Source organism: Babylonia areolata, chromosome 18, assembly GCF_041734735.1.
Source record: "Babylonia areolata isolate BAREFJ2019XMU chromosome 18, ASM4173473v1, whole genome shotgun sequence".
Classification (NCBI taxonomy): Eukaryota; Metazoa; Mollusca; class Gastropoda; order Neogastropoda; family Buccinidae; genus Babylonia; species Babylonia areolata.
The window spans coordinates 63830930-63845929 of record NC_134893.1 but is presented as its reverse complement, the minus strand read 5'-3'; the positions used below and the strand labels follow the sequence as shown (position 1 = coordinate 63845929).

The window sequence follows — 15000 nt, the reverse complement described above, 5'->3', positions numbered from 1 at the left end:
CTCTTTCTCTCTGTGTGTGTGTGTGTGTGTGTGTGTGTGTGCGTGCTTTGGTGTTTAGCTGGATGGCTGTGTTGGTTATTGCTGTAGGTTTTTCAGTTTGTGTTTGAATGTTTGTTTTACTCGTCGGGTCTACACTGTACAAAGCAACTGAGCATGTTTCTGCAGTGGGGGTGCTGTGTGGCCTTGATTATTATTGCTCTTATTGCCTTTGGTCCGGTGTCTTGTGGTTTGTCATGGTGGCTTCCTCGATGGATCAATCTGGATCAATCTGCGTGTTTTAAAGGATTATATGTGTTAAGAAAATGGAACTACTGTAATTATAAATTGCTTAGACTCGTCATTATTATGATTCGAATTCAGCATCGTTTTCAACGTCGAGAGTCAGTTAGAATTGTTGGGAAAGTCATGAGTGACATTCTGACATCAACAGACTGTATAAGGCTTTGTCTTTCAGAATATTTTTTTCCATCTACGCTGTTGCCTTAAAATGGGGCTGTGTTTGCATCCCAGTCACATGTCAGGGCCTCACTGCAGTCATCCCAAATTGCTTTGAGGGAACAACACTTACCATCTGCAGGCACAGTCTAAATGTGGCCCATGATTTCTATTTTTGTTTTATTTCAATTATTATTCTGTATTCGATGTATATTTCGTTTTCAGTATAATGTGATTTACTAACTTATTTGTTTATTTTGTATATCTGTTTATTTCGCTTTATTTCCATGTTTATGTATACCTCGGGTAGGCTGTAAGGCACTGGTCAGCGGATTGGGTTATATGTGAAAATGAGGTATCTGGAGATATAGCAAAGGGTATGCCAGTCAGTTCGCACACTTTGACGCCTCATTGAAACTGAAACTGAATCCTCTATACCTCGTTCTTGCTCCGTCATGGTGTTTCCAAGATTCCACGTCTTGTATTTGTATTTCTTTTTATCACAACAGATTTCTCTGTGTGAAATTCGGGCTGCTCTCTCCAGGGAGAGCGCGTCACTACACTGCAGCGCCACCCATTTTTTTTTGTATGTGTACCTGCGTGCAGTTGTATTTGTTTTTCCTATCGAAGTGGATTTTTCTACAGAATTTTGCCAGGAACAACCCTTTTGTTGCCGTGTGTTCTTTTACGTGCGCTAAGTGCATGCTGCACACGGGATCTCGGTTTATCGTCTCATCCGAATGACTAGTGTCCAGCCCAGCACACAATGACTAGTGGATGGGGAGAAAATATCGGCGGCTGAGCCGTGATTCGAACCAGCGCGCTCAGATTCTCTCGCTTCCTAGGCGGACGCGTTACCTCTAGGCCATCACTCCACTCCACTTCCATGCCACGCCAGTTCACTTTGTATTTCTTCATTCGTAGAGTGCGTCAGGCCTATCTGAATGAGAGATGAAGGGGTGCCATGAACAGACAGGCAAACAAGGGACAAGTCTATCTATATGAGGGATGGAGGTGGAGACGAGTTGGGTCTATCCGAGGGACCAAGGGGAACCACCGACAGACAGGTAGACAAGGAACAAGTCTATCTATATGAGGGATGGAGGGGGCAACATAGACAGGTAGACAGGTAGTCATGAGTTTGGTCAGTCTAAGGAATGAAAGGAGACCACAGGCAGACAAGTAGACAAGGGACAGTCTATCGACATGAAGGATTAAAGGGGTAACATAAGGTACAAGGGGAACCACGGACAGTGCTGGGCTTGCTGTGCATGAGGGACGTAGGACCGTGACAGTGCTGGGCTTGCTGTGTCTGAGGGACGTAGGGCCGTGACAGTGCTGGGCTTGCTGTGTCTGAGGGACGTAGGGCCGTGACAGTGCTGGGCTTGCTGTGCTGGAGGGACGTAGGGCCGTGACAGTGCTGGGCTTGCTGTGCTGGAGGGCCGTAGGGCCGTGACAGTGCTGGGCTTGCTGTGCTGGAGGGCCGTAGGGCCGTGACGACCAGAGACATGAACGGGGTGGACGGTGAGACACAATGCTTCTGTTATATGTAGGGAATCCCCCGAGCCTCCTCCTCCTTCCCGCCGCCCCCCTCCTCCCATACCTCCTTCTCATCTCCACCCCCCCCACATGCTATTGACAGCAACGGCCTCTTTTCTCCCCCACCACCATGCTCCAACATACACCCTCATCCTCCCCCCCCCCTCTCACCCTTTGCCCAGACACATCGGCAGCTGCCTGGATCCTCCACGCGCACACAGTCACACACACGCTCTCTGCAAACGGAAGCGGTGTCGGCATTACCTATCTGACAAGTCCATCGTCTGGACAACGGTTTCCGCTGAGGACCAGCGGGCCACCTGTCTCACAGACACCAGGACTGGAGGCTGCACGTGGCTGACCTGCGGTGCTCGGAGAGTGGACACGGCGTCAGCAGAGCGTGGAGTGGTTCTGTGCAGACAGCTGTGCGCGAGCTGTGTGTGTGTGTGTGTGTGGTGTGGTGGGTGGGGTAGGGGGGTTCAGCTGACCGCCCATATAACTCGGTCTCTGGGCGCCTCAGCTTCCAGTCAGTGTCAGACTTTCGCCAGAGCTACTGCCATCACGGTGTGTGGGTGTTCATCTTCCTCACATTCTCGGTAATGTTGCAATTTTGTTTTCAAGCTTTCTTTCAAAATGTCTTATTTTGTTTCTTTCTCTTTGACACAGTTTAAAAAATTTTTTTGTTGTTGTGATGTTGGTCTCTCCTCTTCAGCTGTTTTCCAGTCAGCTTTATTATGTTTTGTTGTGCTTGTATTTGCGTGCCTCACGTCTCATTCCCAAGCTTGATGTAAAAAGAGTGAGAGCATGCCCACGAAGGGCCGCAACTGTGTGTTCGTGAAACCCTACAGTTGGACGGAGTGTCCGCGCCAGCCATTACAGATGTAAAGATGATGAAACTTTGTGGGATATATATATATATATATATATACATACAGTGTCAAATTTTCATATTACATAAATATTGCTCCATTTAAGAGAAACTGGAGAATAATACAAACTATTCGAAAAGTAACCGGTGGCCATTTGTGAGAGAGAACCAATTGTTTGCCCAAGTCTAAGGTCTGTGGACTTAAATATTTCGGTATTAGCAATGAAAATGGGTGAGTCAAACGACATACACGTATTTGCAATTTGTTTTCAAGATCATATTAAGCTCAGTCAATTTGCTCAGCGAAACTGCCACAAGCATTGTCAGGCAAAGTTTGTTGTTTTTTTTCCCATCGCAAACCTCGGCAGATGATGACAATGTATGCTGATGTCTGCCAGCCTTCCCAGAATATAAGACACGGAAGATGGAAGTCAGCAGGAAGAAAGAGGAAAGAAAAGAATGGAGGAAAGGAAGAAGAACACGGAGAGGAAGAAGAAAGAGAGGATGGTGGCGGGGGATGATGATGGCGATAGGTTTTTTGTTGTTAATTCGTGTTCAGTCTTTTTTTTTTTTTTTTCAACGGACGCTGATTATTTCAGACTTCAGATAAATAAAATCCTATGAGTTATCTGCGTTTGTATCTATTATAGAGTTAAAAAAAATGATGGCCAATTTGGCTATATAATAAACACAACAAACTGACCATTCACAAGGACGAGAACAAGAAGAAAGAGAAGAAGAAGAAGAAGAAGAAGAAGTGAATGAAAAAGAAGAGAGAGAGATAAATACACAATGGATGGTAGTAGTGGGATGGAAGAAATGTGGAGAGAGAGACAGAGAGAGAGAGAGAGGAGGGGGAGGTCGAGGGGGGAGAGAGAGAGAGAGAGAGAGAGAGAGAGAGAGGAGGGAGAGGGGGGGAGGGAGAGGGAGAGGGAGAGAGAGAGAGAAAGAGAGGGAGAGAGAGAGAGAGAGAGAGAGAGAGAGAGAGAGAGAATGACTGACACTTTATTTTCCAACAGTGGATATATCAGTACATTGACTGTCTATCATATATGCTGTTGTTCTAAGAGACACACAAACATATACACATATGAATGTTGTTGTACTCAGTGCATGTATAATGTATAAGAATAACGCGACGTCAAACTGAGAGACACACCATCGCTCAGAGAGAGAGAGAGACAGACAAACAGAGACAGACACAGAGATCGAGAGAGACAGAGAGAGAGAGAGAGAGAGAGAGACAGAGACAGAGAGAGAGAGAGAGAGAGAGAGAGAGAGAGAGAGAGAGAGAGAGAGATGAGCGGCGAAGAGAAATGCAGCAAAGTGGATTCGTTCTGAAACGTACAAATACCAGCTGTCATAAACGTGATTTGAAAGGTTGATATTTATCCATCCTGATCTCGGGAGGGTAAAGGGAGTGAGGGAAGGGGGTAGGGGGGAGGGTGAAGGAGGGATGGAGATGGGGGGTGGGGGGGGGGAGGGGGCGGGGAGGGGGCATTTTACCAGACAGTCAGCACGGGGTTCTGTGGAAAATGAATGTGAATGATAGGGGTGGGTATCCTCTTCATGACAGCCCGTCACGTCAGGTTTACACACCACGTCTAGCTTTACGCATAGCATAAGGCTTACACCTCACGTCAGGTTTACACACCACGTCTAGCTTTACGCATAGCATAAGGCTTACACCTCACGTCAGGTTTACACACCACGTTTAGCTTTACGCGCAGCATAAAGCTTACACATCACGTCAGGTTTACACGCGACGTAAAGTTTACATATCACGTCACGTTTACACACCACGTAAGGTTTACACATTACGTCAGCTTTACATGAACATCAGGCCTGGTGCTGGACTTTCCTCTTTCGCTTCGTCAGGTCTCCGCACTCAGCTCTTTCAAGTCTGGCCTTAAAACCCACCTCTTGATAGCCTCCCTCCCCTGCCTCTTCCTTGTCTTCAGTTTCTTCAGTTTTAGAGTTATGCATGCGTGTGAATGACTGGTGTGAAAGCGCTTAGATTTGTCTCTGCACAAGATTCAGCCCTATATAAATACTATTATTATTATTATTATTATTATTATTATTATTATTATTATCATCATCACCATTATTATTATTATTATTTTTATTTATTTATTTTTTTAATATTATTATTATTATCATTAGCGTCCAAAACGATCACCAGGAAAAGGGGAAGAGTTTGTGTGTGTGTGTGTGTGTGTGTGTGTGTGTGTGTGTGTGTGTGAGAGAGAGAGAGAGAGAGAGAGAGAGAGAGAGAGAAGCAGGAAATGACATAGACGAGTCCTGTTTCATCGTGAGCACAACAGAAAGAAAGCAGTCACTATTCTATGCCCCAATGTCCAAGGTACTTTCCCCATTCAGATTCGCACCCCTGGTACTTTTTGAACTATAAACACACGTAAAATATTCAGTATGATGGGACTACACTGAATGCATACCATGGATACCGATGCATTTCGTTGTGTCAAAAAAAAAAAAATTGTTTCAGTCTTCTGTACAGGTCAACTGTAGTGTTGTGGTTACTTATTTATTTTTTATTTTTCGTTTGTTTATTTACAAGCACTTTAGTGCTTCTAAAATATCTCATCCGAATCTATGACGTCTGCGATTAAACAAAAATCCACGTAGTTTCATTCCTGAGCGCGCGAGCGCAGACACACACACCCACACACCCACCCACCCACACTCATCATCACCATCATCATTATCATCAGAAGCAGCAGCAGCTGCATCACTAATTGCATTTTGGCCCCACAGACAAAACCTGGCGTGGGACATAAATTGCCAGTGACAGTAACCCCTACCCACCCCTGCCCCCTCTCGCATGCCCACCCAGAAGGCACCTCAATTATTTCAGAGCAACATCCGGTATTCCAAAACTGACCGGAACACAGTTTTGTGTGAGGGGCCATGTTTAGTTGTGGCCAGAGTTATGATATTTATTATCAGCAGGAGCGAGAGGATGGTGTTTTATCTGCATTTGGGAGGTGTTCAGTGCGGACTGCAGAGATCCTGTTCCGCCGTTAAACGAAGGGGAGTGTGTGGTTATGTCTTCATTTTCTGATCGGGTTCGTCTCTATCTGGGCCGTCAGCTTTTCTCATCTTCCTGTCTACGTGTTTAGTCTGTCTGCCTATCTGTGTGTGTGTGTGTGTGTGTGTGTGTGTGTGTGTGTGTGTGTGTGTGTCCCTGTCTGTCTGTGTCTGTCTGTCAGTCGGTCTCTCTCTGTGGTGTGGTGTGATGCGTATGTGTCTATGTGCGTGCATGCGTACGCGCGTACTGCATGTGTGTGTATATGTATGTCCGTGTGTGTGTGTGTGTGTCTGTGTGTCTGTGTGTGTCTGTGTGTGCGTGAGTGTGCGTGTGTGTGCGCACGCGCGTGTGTGTGTATGTCTGTCTGTCTGCATGCGTATATATCAATGTCTGTGTGTGTGTTTGCTTGTGTGTGTTTGTATATGTGTGTGTCTCAGTGTGTGTGTGTGTGTGGGGGGGGTGGGGGGGGATGTTGACACAAACACGCACAGAGAGAGAAAGAGAGAGAGAGAGAGGTGGATGACATGCGTCTTTGTCACATTTCTTTTTCAGTTCCGGTTTAATGTCAATCCCTGAGTTGTCTTCCATTGCCTTGTTAAAAACTAAACCTCCCACATATTCTGAAGATTTGCATGGCAATGACAATACATCGCCTTTGTTAACTACATCACAATGATAGATATATCGAGTTAAGTGTCAGGGGTTTTATCAAGCCACAGATTTTCGGGTCTGAGTAAAGTGATGTGCTTCCATAAGCAGGAAAGATAACTCCAGTCAGAAGCAGCGGATTTTCAGCATGGTCACGTGCACAGTTGTCACGTGCACAGTTGTCACGTGTGAATGTGAAAATCGCTGAGCTTGTCGCTCCTACTTTATTATCAGTCGTCTTTTATGTTTTCCTCTGCTTTGGTAGCCTGCCAGACAGACAGGCAGACAGCGAAACTGCCGATATGGGATGCCATGAAGTGATGGATCTAACACCCAACTGACACTCACTGAGCCGACTCAGCACTTAACTCTTCCTTGTCGATGGTGTACTCGTTTATCCTCAGCCGATAGCCACGTGGCTGATTTTACGATGAGAGGATGAGTAATATGAGGCAGGGGGTGGGAAACGGGGGGCTGGGAGGGTGGGTGTGGGTGGGAGGGATGCAGATTGAACTGACAGATGAATACTATCAGGATAGCTGGCAAACGTTCAATACAAGAGCACACCCCCTGACTTAAGTCGATGTGACGCTTTAACGCCATGCTGTTCTGTATAACCTGGTCGCCAAACCTACTTAGGCCTTTCAGCCCTCCTTTGGTACAAGCTGTCAACGAGAGACCTGCGTAGTACCCTACCCCGTGCCTTTTCCTCCCTCTGGCTCCAGGTAAAGACCGTCTCCTTCATGTCTGCCCGGAGGTTTCGCTAATGTTTCTTGGTCGGCTTCAGTTTCTCTTCCTATGAGGGTTCTGTGCAATAAGCTGAAACGCTTTTCAGCTCAGTAGTTCTTTCAAGCTCCGTATGGTGATGTTTGACGCTGGTTTTCGTAGCGTGTGCCTGAACCATGCCCACCTTTTTCTAGCAGTTGTTGTGTCTTGTTCCCCAGGTCGATGCTGCTGATCTTAACAGGCCACCAAAGCGTGAGTTATACTCCCTTACTTCCCCCAGTCACAGGCAAACCTGACAGTCATTACCTTCACATGTATACTAGGGTGTTCTCTACAGCCCTCCCCTCTCCATTTCTCTGTTGTTACAGTGTTCGTCAGCATCAGACCACGAAGACGGGGCTGCTCCGAAGACTGTAAAACACGGCGCTGGTTTTACTATTTGTATTTCTTTTTATCACAACAGATTTCTCTGCGTGAAATTCGGGCTGCTCTCCCCAGGGAGAGCGCGTCGCTACACTACAGTGCCACCCATTTTTTTGTATTTTTTCCTTCGTGCAGTTTTATTTGTTTTTCCTATCGAAGTGGATTTTTCTACAGAATTTTGCCAGGAACAACTCTTTTGTTGCCGTGGGTTCTTTTACGTGCACTAAGTGCATGCTAGCACATGGGACCTCGGCTTATCGTCTCATCCGAATGACTAGCGTCCAGACCACAACTCAGGGTCTAGTGGAGGGGGAGAAAATATCGGCGGCTGAGCCGTGATTCGAACCAGCGCGCTCAGATATCTCGCTTTCTAGGCGGACGCGTTACCTCTAGGCCATCACTCCACTATCGTCACCGTACCTGTATTTCTCTGTGCCGAGGTCTGTGCTGTGGGATTTGATCTGCCTGTGAGATGGGGCTGTGGGTGTGACGTGAGGTGGGGCTGTGGGTGTGACGTGAGGTGGGGTGTAGTGTGGGATGTGTGATGTGATTGAAGTTTGACGTAGAGTGGGGTGGGGTATGATGTGGGTAGTTATGTCAAGTGTGATGTGGAGTGTGTGAGGTATAATGTGGGTAGTTATGTGAGGTGTGATGTGGAGTGGGTGGTGTATGATGTGGATAGTTATGTGAGGTGTGATGTGGTGTGGGTGGGGTATAATGTGGGTTGTTATGTGGAGTGTGATGTGGAGTGGGTGCGGTATAATGTGGGTAGTTATGTGAGGTGTGATGTGGAGTGGGTGGGGTATAATGTGGGTAGTTATGTGAGGTGTGATGTGGAGTGGGTGGGGTATAATGTGGATAGTTATGTGAGGTGTGATGTGGAGTGGGTGCGGTATAATGTGGATAGTTATGTGAGGTGTGATGTGGAGCGGGTGGGGTATAATGTGGATAGTTATGTGAGGTGTGATGTGGAGTGGGTGCGGTATAATGTGGATAGTTATGTGAGGTGTGATGTGGAGCGGGTGGGGTATAATGTGGGTAGTTATGTGAGGTGTGATGTGGAGTGGGTGCGGTATAATATGGGTAGTTATGTGGGGTGTGATGTGGAGTGGGTGGGGTATAATATGGGTAGTTATGTGGGGTGTGATGTGGAGTGGGTGGGGTATAATGTGGGTTGTTATGTGAGGTGTGATGTGGAGCGGGTGGGGTATAATGTGGGTAGTCATGTGAGGTGTGACGTAGGGTGGGGTGGAGCATGAAGGGGTATAAAGAGAATGCTTAGTACGCCCTCGTTTGACTCGTATCATTTTACATTTCCTGTTTCATATTCATATATCTATTTGTTATACGTTTTAGAAAAAAAAAAACCTTGACAGATTTGTTTTTGTCGGTAACAGATCTGTTATTGCTTCTTCTGGATGACTGGAAATTTTCCACAGACTGTTTTTCTTCTGTGCTAAAAAATAGGATTTTTTTTTTTTTTTTTTTTTTATCTATCAAAAATACATTTTCGTGGGCATCAAAATATATCACTTTTTACGGGCTGTCTCGATCTGAACGAGGAGATACAGATCTGACTGCGGCCAAAGACCCCCTGGAAAGCCCACAGTGACGGGGCTGTACGGAAGGAGGCGGAACGAGAGATGAACAACAAACTGAACACGAAACTTTGTTTTAGTTTCTTAGTCTCGGTGAAGTTACGCACATCATGTTTCCTCTCAGAACGAAACAGGACTTTGCTGTTTGTTTCTGGGAACCGAGACACTGCAATAGAGAACTCTTCTCTCCTCATCCTTCTCCGCCTCCCTCCCCACTCCCCCTCCTGCTCACTCTTGGGGGCCGGGCTACCTGTCTTTTTCTGGCCCTTGATCGTTTCCCCACCTGCCGGGAAAAGTCGGTGGGTGGGCGGTGGTTGTGTGTGTGTGTGTGTGCGCGCGCGCGTGCGCGTGCATGCGTGTGTGTGTGTGTGTGTGTGCGTACGTGCGTGCGTGCGTGTGTGTGTGTGTGGGGGGGGGAGTGAGGTGTGTGGCCAGTGTGTTTGGAGATCACGACACAAAGGTGACCCAAGGGGCTGTCTGTACAGCACGGCTGCTCCCGCCTGTGTGGGCCGCAAAACACCTCTCTGTACACCGATAAACAGTAAACCAATACCTCCATGCTGTTTGTGCCGCCCATCCCTCATTGCTCGGGCCATTTCCGGTCCTGCGCCTGGAGGAATATCCGGTGACCCGGGCAATGATCAGGGTTTCCGGTGGCGTGCGGTGTTGTTTGCATTGTTCATTTCGTCTGGCTGAACCTGTACTTTCCGCACTAAAACAGGTTTGAGAGGAACTGGTTCGTTCGGAAGCAGAGGGAGTATACCACAACAGCACACGATCTTTGGCAACTAATAGTCTGACGTGGATCAGTTTCATTACCTTCGTTCTGTGCCGGATCCCACGGAGCTCTGTGTACAGGTTGCTCAGCATGTCTGGAAACTGTATCCAGGGGCGGACCTTCTATCAGAATTCACAGTGGATTTGACTTTTTTCACGACAAGTAAGCTATTGTTATGTTGGTTTTGTACAAAACGTAGCGTTCGTTTTGTTTCTTTTATTCTCTAGAAAAGTGTTTAAAACGCTGTTGAAGTATTTCCGTTTCCGTGTCAAAAACATGTCACTGCTTGCCGACATATGTACATATTGGCGATGACGATGTTTCCTTACACAAAGGGGCAGAAAACGAAAGTAACGGAGTAGGAAAAAAGGTAACGGAGTAACCAGACGCCATGTCTTGTACAGGTTCTGTTACCATGCTGGTTTGATAGTGACAGCTGCCTCTCAGGTTCACAGTTCGGTGGGGCCATGTTTGTATAATAACCGTTGAAGAAACAATGTCGGTGGAGTTTCTCTGCCTGTCTGGTTCTTCTAGCCAGGAGGTTATCAGCCTTGACATCACGGGTAGTTTTCTTTCTCCCGGGGGGTAGTCGTTACAAGGGTACCTCTCCTCCATGACACCTGCTGTGTTTTGCTGTAGCGGGATTCCCCGATCCCCAAAGGACAGCGATGCGATCGGCCTGCCAGCCGTGCTGATAAGTCTTTCACCCTCATGAAACTTGCCACCAGGGCAAGTATATTAACAGCTGTTGTGGATTGGATACTTTTTTTTTCTTTCTGTAACACGACCAACATCGACTTGCCAATGATTCTGTCGTGGTCGTGGGTATTTTAGTGTTTCCACAACCCGCCGAACACTGACATGGATTGCAGGATCTTTAATTGTGCGTATTTGATCTTTTGCGTGCGTATACTGAAACAAGAAGGAGGTTCAGGCACTAGCTGGTCTGCACATATGTTGACCTGGGAGATCGGAAAAATCTCCACCCTTTACCCACCAGACACTATTACCGAATTTCGAACCCGGGACTCTCGGATTGAAAGTCCAACGCTTTAACCACTCGGCTATTGCGCCCATCTTTTTTTTACTTTTTCTTCTTCATAATCCTTTTTTCCTTTTTAGAAACATGGTAGTTTTACCCTATTGAATAGGCAGCTAAACACCATTTTCTGGGCAGTCTGGGTGATTGTCAGGTGCGTACATGTTTCCGAAACACGGGATCCGAGATCTTTAACTCACTCAGTACGGCCAGTCCTCTCTTCTCCTCTACACAGACCCCTCGGATGTCCACTGGGTGTCTGAATGACCCAACCTTTAGCTTCCGTCGTCAGAATTGTGGTATTCTTTGTCAACATTCACCTCTTCAGTGTAAGAGCCTTCCGCTTGTAATATTTTGATGGTGTTAATTGGGGTGAAATGCTGTTAACGTCGTCTCTTTCGCCGTTCGTATGGAGAGAGTTAAACTACGCAATTTGTACTGTGAGTGCACACGCACACTGATATGTCGGCACGGGAGATAACTGGAAACAGCCCATTTCACCGTCAATAGACAGACTAACAATATATCATTATCGTTGAATTAAAACCAAGCAATTTGTGTTTAGTCACCTCTGCTGCAAGTTTGACACTTTACTCAGTGTGACATATCACACACACACACACACACACACACACACACACACACACACACATCAGTACGAAACACTCCACTTTTCACATACACAATAACGGATAATTAAGCACAAACATTCTCACATGGAAGTTCACACACACACACACACACACACACACACATATTGCACATAAGATATTATTCAAACATACAAGAGTTGGTGATAGAGACTGTGTCGGTGTGAATCTTCGTATGATTTTGGGGGGTTAGAGTAAGAGGCTGCTTCAGACGATGGCCCGAAGGAAATTCATGACCATGAGAGAGAGAGAGAGAGAGAGAGAGAGAGAGAGAGAGAGAGAGAGGGTGTCTCGAATGAAAGGCTTCGATAGTTTTCTTTTTAACTGCTTGGTGTTACAGCCTAAGCGCTTGGCTCATTTGCAGAGAGTTTTCATTTTGTTCTTTTTTTTCTGCTGCCGACTTATGATTTTGCTGGCAATGTTGACAACATAAGCAATACTTATTCATTTTTAGCACTCACATTAACCGATTGTACAAACCAAAACGTCATCATAACTTGTGTATATTGCTGTCAGATCACAGACCAAAACAGATAATGTCGAACATAATGATTCCGTTTTTCCCAATCTGCTTTTTTAATGTTTAAATTAACCGTATATTAGACATTGATGAAATACCCTTATAATTCCACGGAGAGAGAGAGAGAGAGAGAGAGAGAGAGAGAGAGAGAGAGAGAGAGAGAGAGACAGACAGAGAGAGAAGAGAGAGAGAGACAGACAGAGAGAGAACCTCGTTAAGTGCGAAAACATCAGAGAGAGCAAACACACACACATACACACACAGAGGCACACACACACAGACATAGACACACACACACACACACACACACACACAGAGGCACACACACACACCAAACTGGAGATTTGTTTGTGTTGTGTTTATCTTGGCTACGTTAATTCCGCCCTGCTTTCTGCTGGCGCCAGGACTGACGTGTGGGGGAAAGGGGAGAATAATAACTGGCACTGGGGGTGGGGCAGAGGTGGGGGAGGGGGCGTGGGGGGAGGAGAAGGAAGCGGCGGTGGAGGGTGGAAAATTGCGTGTGATGTTCGGCAAATAACGGTAACTGTGTCTTGTTCCAAGTGACAGATTTGTCTCCCTTCTCTATTCCATGAAAAGCTTCGCCATCTGTCTGTGTCAGTCGTTTCCGGTGCTTCGTCAGGTTTGGAAATGATGATTATTAACTGGAACCGGAGTGGAAGCTGGTGAAATGACAAACAGGATTGTTTCAATAGGGAACTGTTTTGTCTGTAAGAGACATTTATCACATGAAACCGTGCATGAATATATGCATTCCTGAGGAATCCAAAGAGTACCCAAGAAATGTGGACATGTAATTATGTAGCTGTAAGAGACGCTTGGCCTACAGTAGAATGTCAAAAGAGATGTTTGTCACACGTCACATTAATAGATGTGAAACCTTCTATAAACCACTCGAACATTTAAAAGAAATGTGGCGAATGCAGTGTTAAATGTTTTGTTTTTGTTGTTGTTGTTTTTTGCATTACTTTTGATATGATAAAATGATATCCTGATATAATCATAATCATAGATATATATATGTCTCCGAAACTACATGTAAATCTAGTTGCAATATCAAACTATGAATGGAATATATTGACTGGTTTCACATATGTTACCTTTCTTGAAAATGAACATTTGGATATCCTCCTTCACTGTTAGCTTCAGAGAGTCTTTGAGCTGTGACTTTTAACCCTCAGTGACTGGGAGCACTAGTGAAGTGTGACTGAGTCAGAGGACTAGGAAGTGGATGGCTGCTATCGTGGAGGCATCTGACCCGTCCACAGGGGACGATACTGGAGTCATGTCTTGCACAACAAATGGTTCTCTGCTTTAGAGAGGAATCGAATGACCCCCAGTTGCTGACTTTGATTGGCGTATATTCCCCTCACCCCTGATTTTAACTGCCCCCCTTCCCACCTCTTCCCCTCGCTCCTGGTCTACCCCCCCCCGCCCCCATCCTCCTCCGACCCCTTGTATAAAAAAAAACAAGAAGTAAAGTTGTTTTACGACAAAATAGTTGTTTCCATGTACTTGCTCTCCTCCACTATCATGTTGTTTTATTCAAATTATTTATCTTCGCATGTTTGTTTCTAATCCTTTTGAACGAAACCACATGTGCTTGCATCCTCTCTCTCTCTCTCTCTCTCTCTCTTACACACACACACACACACACACACACACACACACACACACACACACACACACACACACACACACACACAAAGGCACTTGCACAATTCCAGATTTAATTGTCTTATATCACATGTGGGGGCATGGTGGATTTGAGAAAACAACTAAACAACATCGTAGCGTCCTTCTCTCTCTGTGTCTCGGTCTGTCTCTCGCTCTGTGTCTCTGTCTCTCTATGTGCCCAGGAAACAGTGACCCCCCCCCCCCACCTTATTTTCTCCTTCCTGAGTGATGTGTGAATGTCATTGTACAAACGAGAGGTGGGTATGTGGGTGCCGCGTGTGTTGTGTGCACACCACGTGACTGGAGCCGACAGCAAGGCACGCCACTCCGCTCCCACTGCTTTCAAAACACACCGTTAATCTGCTTTTGTCTGTCTGTCTGTCTGTCTGTCTGTCTATGCATCTTTATCTTTTTCTCTCTCTTTCTGCCACTCCCTCTCTCTTTCTGTGTTTTTTGTTTTGTTTTATTATTATTATTATTATTATTATTATTATTATCATTATTATTATTATTATTATTATTATTATTATTATTATTATTATTATTATTTTCTCTTCTTGCCTCACCCTCCTCCTCCTCCCTTTTCTTCTTCATTTGTTCATTTTTTGAAAATTTCTCCTCCTCCGCCTTCTTCTTCTTCTTTTTCATTCATTTTTTTCAGTTCTGTTTTTGTGAGGGCATGCTGAAAAAAAAAGTTTTTAGCTTATCATTTTAGTTAACATAACATTCGAGTTCGAAAGTTTGAGTTCCATGTCTGTCTGTCTGTCCGTCCGTCTGCTTCTCTGTCTGTCTGTCTCTCTTTCTCTCTATCTCTCGGTCTCTGTATCTCAAACTAGTTGTGTCTTTCTATCTAATAATAAGAATAAGAATAATTTATCATTTCATTAAGAGAAATTACATCAGGTGTTGCAAAACAAAAGTAGACAATTACTCAACACAAAAACATAAACATGACTTAATTAAGAAGAATCAATAACATAAGACATTCATATAAAAAGTATTGGATATAATAATCATATTCACTTCGTT

The 15000-nt window shown here is 45.5% G+C and overlaps 1 protein-coding gene across 3 annotated transcripts in view; it reads left to right on the top strand.

The window, feature by feature from the left end:
- Window positions 1-2244: 2244 nt before the first annotated feature.
- LOC143292999 (uncharacterized) overlaps window positions 2245-15000 on the top strand; it is an 86525-nt gene continuing 73769 nt past the window's right edge. For all 3 annotated transcript variants that reach the window (XR_013056702.1, XR_013056703.1, XM_076603771.1), the window contains exon 1: window positions 2245-2570. The gene's annotated coding sequence lies outside the window, so the exon portion shown is untranslated. The remainder of the gene's footprint in view (window positions 2571-15000) is intronic.